At 32.3% G+C, this 9,322-nt stretch overlaps 1 protein-coding gene across 2 annotated transcripts in view; it reads right to left on the reverse strand.

The window, feature by feature from the left end:
* LOC143234996 (uncharacterized) overlaps positions 1–967 on the reverse strand; it is a 39,116-nt gene extending 38,149 nt beyond the window's left edge. Inside the window, exons 1-2 of one of the 2 annotated variants that reach the window (XM_076472692.1) lie at positions 876–967; positions 485–731 (exon numbers count right to left, since the gene is read on the reverse strand). The gene's annotated coding sequence lies outside the window, so the exon portion shown is untranslated. Of the gene's footprint in view, positions 1–484 lie in introns of both variants that reach the window. The other variant, XM_076472691.1, reaches the window with a different exon arrangement.
* Between the last annotated feature and the right edge of the window lie 8,355 nt (positions 968–9,322).

A 9,322-nucleotide genomic window follows, 5' to 3' on the forward strand; every position in this document is an offset into this window, starting at 1 on the left:
TTTTTTGAAAACTTATCAACTGTATCTAACCACCATGATTAGGTAAGAACATTACGAATTACCAGTAGTCCATATTTTTCCAACACTAGGGTTTGTAAAAACATCCATGTATAAAAATCCCAATATTGAACAAGAAGCATCTACTAGACACCAAAAGTTCTAAAATGTTGGTAAGTTGTTATTAACTTATAAATACCAGATATGATAAAATCAAACTTTATCATCTATGACTGTAATGTTGTGCTTTACTGAAAGCTTTAACACTAAAGTTAGTCCTATAAAAGCATCTGGATATTCAATAATTCCTTCTAAAATAATAGTAATGTTAGATCAAGTGGCCCCATTTTATGGTATTTAAAGCCCTGACGTTTTTCAACGTGTAGAATTGAAGCAAATTTAATTCTGTTAATAATATATAAGAAATTATATATTATAGAAAACAATCGTTAGTGAGTTTAAAGTATTAAACAATATTACCGCTTACCTGTGTTACTGTACTGTGTAGCAGTGAAGCCAGACCTTGAGTAAGTGTCACTTTCTAGTTTATGTTTATTTAATGTTTTCAACTCGAAGAAGAAAATTAACCTCTAAGCTTTTCTTGTTTCTGTCCTTTACCAGTTAATTCCTTTTCAAGATGGTTTTCAAAACTGTATTTTCATTCTCAGCCCCAACAACTCTTGAGTTACGTCAAACTGCAGTATAGTTCAATTCTAATTTTGAATAGGATGTCTCTGAAAAAACAGTTTACTCCGAATTTATGTTTCAAGTGACTTAAATGTTTTTAAGTAACTAAAATTAGCACTAGCAGAAAAAAAGTAGTGAAAATATGTCTTAAACTAGCACGTTACCTTTTGCTAAAAACTAGAAAAGTTTACCGTAAGGGGGCTTCAGTCACGGCTTGGAATGGTTGTGACCAGTTGTTCGCTTTCGAGTAGAAATCAGAGTGGCGCTTGGAGCTCGGGTAGTGGAATCATACTAAGCGAATTCACGCTTGACTAGTAACTGTCTTGCCTGCTTCGCTGCGCTGTATGACGTCACAGAATCCAACCTTTCCATAGCAACCCCTTTAGCTGTCTTCGAGCTTAAAACAAGTTATGGCATTTTTTTCTAACAACACATTGATTTTATGCGAAGTCTCGTATATGAAACTCAGGAGGACATCTATAAGAATAAGACATATATGTAGAAAGATTAAAACGTCAAGTACCTTACCAAATGTTTCAATAATCACACTTTTCTTATTTATTATTGTATTAAAACAAATATTTTTAATTTAATTTTGTTAATGTTACGTATGAAAAAAACGTGCACTGAGAATACTAGAATTCCATTTTAAAACATTTTAAGCCTTTCATAATTTGTAGAAGTGTTTTATATGTTTGTCGCTAAAACAGTTTCATTTCCAAAAGGCCTGGTATAGTCTGGAGTTTAGGGTTCTCGACTCGCAAATGTCTTCATTGCAAATTCTCACCAATTCACCCATGGAGGTGTTATAATGACGCAGTCAAAGATACTTTTTATTACTAAAGAGTAGCCCAAGTCAGTGATAACTAAATGCTTTCCCTTTATTTGTATCTTCAAAATTAGGAACTGTTGGTGCAGGTACCTTTTGAGTAGCTTTGCACAAGGCCCGGCATGGCCTAGCGCGTGAGGCGTGCGACTCGTAATCCGAGGGTCGCGGGTTCGCGCCCGCGTCGCGCTAAACATGCTCGCCCTCCCAGCCGTGGGGGTGTATAATGTGACGGTCAATCCCACTATTCGTTGGTAAAGAGTAGCCCAAGAGTTGGCGGTGGGTGGTGATGACTAGCTGCCTTCCCTCTAGTCTTACACTGCTAAATTAGGGACGGCTAGCACAGATAGCCCTCGAGTAGCTTTGTGCGAAATTCCCAAACAAACAAACAAAGCTTTGCACAAAATTCAACGAATAAACAAATATTTTCTAAAGAGGTATAAACTCCTACATAAATCATCAACTGAAATAAAACATTATTTAACGAATATTTTTATGGATTTTTATCGACTCTTGAATTGAAAATAATAATAATTTACGTTCAAAACGCCCTAAACTTTCCTTAAACAAAATTATCAATTAGTCAAGTGACAAGCTATTCATCAGCCTAAAAATATTTCCTCTAGCCTTTCAGAAACTTTCTTTGAAGTTAAGCGCTTATGAAGTTATCAAAATCACTTGTTTATCATTAAAAGTAAACAGAAATAATTTCCTTTGAAGAAACAAAAACATTAAAAAGTAATTGTCAAAATGTCTGAGAGAGGAGTTGTGAACCAAGCACACATATAAAGAAAATATTTCCAAATCTAATAACATGCTAAATAAGCATGGAAAATTAAAAACAACAATTTGTAGACCAAGATCTATCAAATCATTACAAATCAAACGAAATAAGACACATAACTCTCAGATATTTTAACAGAACTCGGATTGTACAATTATATGTTTATAAATAGTAAACGAATTTTCCATTTCTGAATAAATATCAAGTTTTACGCAAACCAGTTACACTAAAAAAAAAAAATAAGCATGATTCTCCCGTTGCAGTTAAAACCTGTATATGAGAAAAAACACGTTTCCGGAAATTTATATCTGTAGGGCTAACCTTTCACTGGTCATTGCTCTAACTGATTCAGAGCCAATGTATGTTAAAGTGGTTCAGGCTCAAGTGGGCGAGAGCCAAACGGCGACACTCAAATCGTCAACAATATTAATAGTCGACAGACAACTCGGCGACAACCCATTTACCAATAATAAAAACCACTCGACAACAACCCATTTGCCAATAATTTTATCACTTGCCGACAGATTCATATACATAACAATATTTAGAATGCACCAGTAGTACAACCGACTGTAGGCTAGGTGAGTGCTTGTGGTTATCGAAGTGAAATAACGAGATCATTTTTTGACAAGACTGTAGCTTTCTTACTGTAGAAATCATTATTACGTCATTTTAATTTTTGCTATAAGACATCTATAATACATTTAATTTCAATATTTTATATTGTTTTTATTCAGTTTATTTTACGAGTATAAATTTAATACTTCGCGAACTTGTTTCGTCTGTATGAAATCATTGTATTTATATTTATTTATTCAAAATGCAACAAATTACTCATGTACTTTGTAAATCTGATTCATGTACGTGTAAACATGCATACATTTCCCTAAGTAAATGTAAATATAATAACAAGTCCATCTCAAGACGCAATTGTCGACAATCTGCTGTCGACTAGTTGTATTTCGACAACTTGTCCAGTCGAGGACCTACCTATCTTTCGACATAACTTACTATCCCCGAGTTGGTTATCGCCCATTTGCTACCGAACCGTAAAAGTACAATTTATATTTAGTTGATAAAACAAATGTATGCATGTGTGCCAGTTCTCTCTTTACAGCAAAGTTAGCAAAGTTATTTGCCGCCATCCTGAATTTTGAGCTGTTGACTATAGAAAAAGGAAACCGGCTGAAATCACCAACCACTAGTTCTTTGGTTACTTTTTACCAACAAATAGAAGAATTTTCCTTCATGTTATAACGCCCCCAAGACTGAAAACAACAAAAATAGTCATCTTTGAGTTTCATTCCCGCAACCTAAAGATAACGATTCGAGCACCGTAATCGCAAGGCCTATATGTGTGTTTATGTCTATAATGTGTGTATGTATGTATCAATTGCGTTTGTACTGCATCCTTTTTCAAAGAACTGGTTGCAAATTGCTTACAAAACCACATATTGATAAGACTGTTTAAACAATAAATAAGTGTTAATGAATTGTGTATATGAAACGTACAATGGGTCCTTAATAACCAGCTTGAGAGCATGATTAAGATATGACTATTCGGTTAAGCTGTAATAAGATTTCGTTATTTCATAATAATAAATGATTTAGTACATCTTGATTTGAAACTGTTCTAAATTCTATGTACTTCATATGGAAACTGAAACTGTAATTTTCCACTTGAATAGCACACTATTCACACAGTGGACTAAGCGAAAAAATCAGCGACCCACACACAGGTTTCAGATATAGTCGTTTCTGGTGTCAAAATATATTAGCAGAGGGAAGTATGCTATCTAAAAGCACATGCTGCCACAAGGGCCTGAACGATAGGATTGCCTGTTACTTTCAGAAGGCGCTACAACTAAAAGTGTAAAGCATGATATATTTCGAGCCCAAGATCCTTTGATGCACAAAAAGACAAGTTACTCACTAGGCCACCACCGACCATTTCTATATAAAAATTAAGTTTGTTAAGAAGTTATCATCATGAAACCATCTGAAAAACTAAAATGGGAATAGTGACAAATAGTGTTCGTTTGTCACATATCATAATATATAAATAAATATGTATATATGTATGTCTCTAAAGTGAAAGCAAAATGTCTTAAAAGTCACTTCTAAAAAGTTCAAGTGAAAACAAAATCTTCTAAAAGTCACTTCCTAAAGCGCGGCATATCCAAGGTGTATAAGGCACTCGACTTGTAATCCGAGGGTCGGGGGTTTCGAATTCAGATTACACCAAACATGCTCGCTCTTTCAGCCGTGGAGCGTTATAATGTTACGATCAATCTCACTATTCATTGGTAAAAGAGTAGCTCAAAGGTTGGCGGTGGATGGTGATGACTAGCTGCCTTCCCTCTAGTTTCACACTGCTAAATAAGGAACGACTAGCGCAGATAGCGCAAATTTCAAAACAAACAACACTTCCTAAAGTTCAAGCAAAACCAAGGTGTCTTAAAATTCACTTCTGAAAAGTTCAAATAAAAACAAAATGTTTTAAAAGTCGTTTCTGAAAAGTTCAAAGTGTGACACTGGTATGACATAATAATCAAACAATTTCCTGTACAATTTGCAACACAACAGATTAAAAACATCAGTTTTAGTTTCTTATGTTAATAGTTTAAACTTGGGGTTTAGTGATTGTAGCTGAATCATAATGGAGAGCAAGCAATCAAAGTTTTGTTTCATGCCTTATAGTATCTTTTTAAACCATACAACATTATTTAATAACTGATCCGATTAATATGCTTTATTTCTATAACATTGACAATCAGAGTTTTTATCCAAGGATCGTTATGATATTTTTGTATTGTATAAAAGAAACAGTTTCACTGGATCATTCTACATGGCTTTATTTAGAACCATAATTCTCAGCATGAGATGCCACAGATTTCCTTCAGAACAGTTTGTTACAATACACATTCAAAACAGGATATAGAAATACAATTTCTAGCCCTGCTATATCAAAGTTTTAGTTCCTGAAAAGACACGTTTGTATAAATTGCTCTTTTTCCTTTCAGTAGGTTTTTAGCGTTGTTTTAATTTTCTGTTTTCAAATAACGCATGAAAATCTTGAATTAAAGGGGCTTTAATTCACTATTACCAATGATTTGATATCCGTAACGTTTTAATTTATACCTTGTAATCAAAGTTGATAATTAACCTATTTTTCATAAAATGTTAAATGCTTCAGGGATCTGATTACGTTTATTTCTTGAGTAAGTTATACAAAGACAAGAGCAATTACCATAATTATCACCTTCAGTTAGATATCACATAGAACTTATACCATTTTTTGAGTTTCTGTACCGTAAAACAAATTAAATATATATATATCTATATGTGTGTGTATGAGTGTGAATCAATTGTACTCAGTTGACTCATTTTACGATGTGATGTTTCAAAAAAACTAAGAGTTGAGGATGTGATTATTTCTTATAGTAGACTTTATTTGGAGATATTCTTGCGAGGGTGCACTGTTATTAATGTCACGATCAAGTTTAATACAGTATACTGTGAAACTGGCATTAATAATTTTGGGAAAGATTATAAGCCCATATACTGACCACATTCTGTAAGGATGTGGTGAAAAAATCAGCAAAATATGTCCCTTCTCTAAAAAAAATTGAATTTTCTTTTTGTTAAATGAAAAATAAATATGTATGAACTTTATAAACGTAATTAGTTCATGTTGTTACTCGAGCGAAGTAAAAGATGAACCATTTGCTTAGGGCGAGAAAGAAAGATTATCTTTTCGCTTGATGTTTTCTATAGATATATTAATATAGTATCAGCTGATTTAGAATGTTCCAACGCTGGAAATTTTAAGAGTAAACTTCTAATGAAAAATAATTCTTTCCTGAATTTAGGAATTAGAAACTATTTATAAATATGTTTTTGAAAATCATAATGAAAATTTTATGTTTAAGTGCTAAAGCGTTAATCTATCTTTTAGTATTAATATTGATGACCAGCAATTATACGTCTTCTTCTGAAGTGGCCCCCCAGTGGCTCAGCGTTATGTCTGTGGACTTACAATGCTAAAAATTGGGCTTCGATACCCGTGGTGGGCAGAGCACAGATAGCTCATTATGTAGCTTTGTGCTTAATTCAGAACAACAACAACAATTCTGAAGTGTTGCTATTTAGATATAATTATATGAAGAAAAAACAGTTCAGAACAAAGTATTTTTGAATGTTTTAATATTAAAATTAATAACACGAACATATACTCTAATGTAACTATGGTTATAAATATTCTGTAGAGAGTTGTTTATTTAGTTTTGTTCTTAAGATTACTATTTTATGTATTTCTTACTGTTTAGTCCGTTAACAGCAGTCCTGGGTCATCTGTGCCGTGAACAATTATCAGTATGGGTTTTTGTTTCCGGTATTTTGCTTGTTATTAAGTACAAAGACACACAATGGGCTGTCTGTGCTCTGCCCACCACAGGTATATAAACCCGGTTTTTTTGTAATTCTGCATAATTGCCGCTGAGTCACTGAAGAGAGTATAGAGTTAATTTCTATCAGTAATATATCATAAAGTAGTCATGGCATTTAGTCAAAACTTGAACATTATATATTTATTATATATATTTTGGTTGACGACAAACAACTGTGTAATATCATTTACTTGTGGACACAGTGACACAGCGGTATATCTGCAGACTCGCACCAGTAGAAACCGGGTTTCGATACCTGTAGTGGGCAGATCACGGATATTATATCGTGCAGCTCTGTACTTAATTCCAAACAAGCATTCCATAATTATTTATCATTGATATTTTAATGACTTGTTTAAAATAAAATGAAATTATAGAGAATGAAAAAAATGTGAGAATAAATTTATTAATAAAATATTTTGAGTGAGAAAGTTAAATGACAAATCAGTGAAAGATTCGTATATCAATATTAATTCCAAAATACTGAAATATACACTAGTGATTCAAGTTATCTGTTTCGGATTTCAAAAAGAAATTATTTTAGCGAGACAAAATATGGATATGAAATGCTAATTTTAAGCCAATCTTGAAAACATAAAAATAGATATGAAATTTTACTTATACACAATTTCGAGAGACAAAATACCATATCTGAGGTGCTACTGTTTTTCACTAATTCTAGAAGATCTAAATATGTCATTCTTACACAATTCTGAAAGACAAAAGACAGACCTGGAATTTCGTTTTTACACAATTCATATTCAACGTATGAAAATAAACAACGTGCAGCGTAAGTGATTTTAAATCAAATTTAAAACCTATTAAATTTTAATGTTTTCACATTTTTCGATGTTTAAGACTTACCTTTCATATACCTAACTTATTTTTGTTTTGGTGTAATTCATCTTCAACTAAGGCATATTCAATGTTTTTACACGTGTTGCCAGTTCTCGCTGTAATGCATTGTGCTATATACGTAAGATGAGATTTTTCTTAACATTCAGCCGCATTCATTGTTTTAACGCACATTTTGGCACTTCTTATTGTAACCTAATTTGTTACGTTTATTTATAGGATGTATTTATTTCTAATATCCATCCGTAAGAAGGCGGACTAAAAGAGCAACTGTTATATAATCACACACTAAGAAATATGTTTATTTGCTGTTAAATGCAAAGCTACATAATGTGCTGTCTGTGTTGGGCCACTATAGGTATCGACATCTAGATTTTAACCTTATAAGTTTTCAGATTCACAGATGAGTCACTGCAAATGTAGGATCACTGACAAATAAAACCAAGACGACATTGACAGCGATCATTATATTGGGAGTATTTTATTAAGTTTCAAGCAACACTGAAATAAAATGACTTTACGCATGCTCAGTCAATTTATTTCACTAAGAGTAGTTTCATTAACTATTTTACTATATATTTAAGTAGTTATTAATATATGGGAAATCTTCAGCTCGAGGACAAATAAGCAGTATATTGAATGTTCAATATAAGCAACATACTGTGTCAGAAAACCTTTGAAACAAGATATTAGTATTATATAATCTAACGCCTTATTAAAATATATATATATCTTATAGTCCCTTATAATTTCAAGTTTCAAATACCTGTGATTGTAAATTTGCATTATGAGAGTTATTTAAAAAATTGCATTTTGATTTTGTGATTCAGCGCTAAGAATGAAATGTTAGCCTAAATACACATTTCCTTTATAACAGGATTAATTACATTTGATATTAAGAGTTTTCAAAAACGTTTCGTTGCCGATTTTTGCTTTTATGCTATTAATTGTTTTTTTCTAGATATCTAGGAATAACATAGATATGCTCTTATAGGACAATAAAAATGTACAGGTAAGTACGTATTATGGATGTATTTCAAACCAACTATGCTTTTATAATGGTACTCATAAGTATTTTTTATAAATCTTGCCAATAGTACCATAACATAAAACTGGTTCTAATACACAAACGAAAAGCACGAGTGAAAACTATTTAATGACTAAGCTATTGCTTAGTTAAACTGCTAAATGCTATCTTCCATCTAGAACACTGGTTTGCATATTCTTAAATCATGATAAGATATATTAATGGAACTCTAGTAATTAAAATAAGTTCTACTCAGAAATATCGAACAAAATTATTTTGGTTTTTCTTTCATAAAATCTATTTACTTATGAAGTATTTAATTCATTTTTACCGTTTTCAGAAATTCTATAAAATAAGTTTTTAATTATTGAAGATAATATGTTGTTTGTAAAGCTAACATGAGTTATATAAATGTCAACTAAGCCCACTGATATGGCCTCGTGAATGTCTAAGTGAATTATTAACATCGTAATACATCATTGATTTTATAACTGTTTGGTTTATATCAAATTTCACACTGAGTTACTGAAGGGATTTCTGCGCTAGCTAATTTAGTAGTAAAAGAGTAGAAGGGAAGCTGTTCGTCATTACTACCCAAAGCCAACTCTTAGACTACTTTTGTTTTACCAACGACTTCCACTTTACAACGCCCCCACAGGTGAAAAGGCGAATATGTTTGACGAACAGTGATTTGATTG

This window comes from Tachypleus tridentatus, chromosome 12, assembly GCF_004210375.1.
Source record: "Tachypleus tridentatus isolate NWPU-2018 chromosome 12, ASM421037v1, whole genome shotgun sequence".
In the NCBI taxonomy this organism is placed as follows: Eukaryota; Metazoa; Arthropoda; class Merostomata; order Xiphosura; family Limulidae; genus Tachypleus; species Tachypleus tridentatus.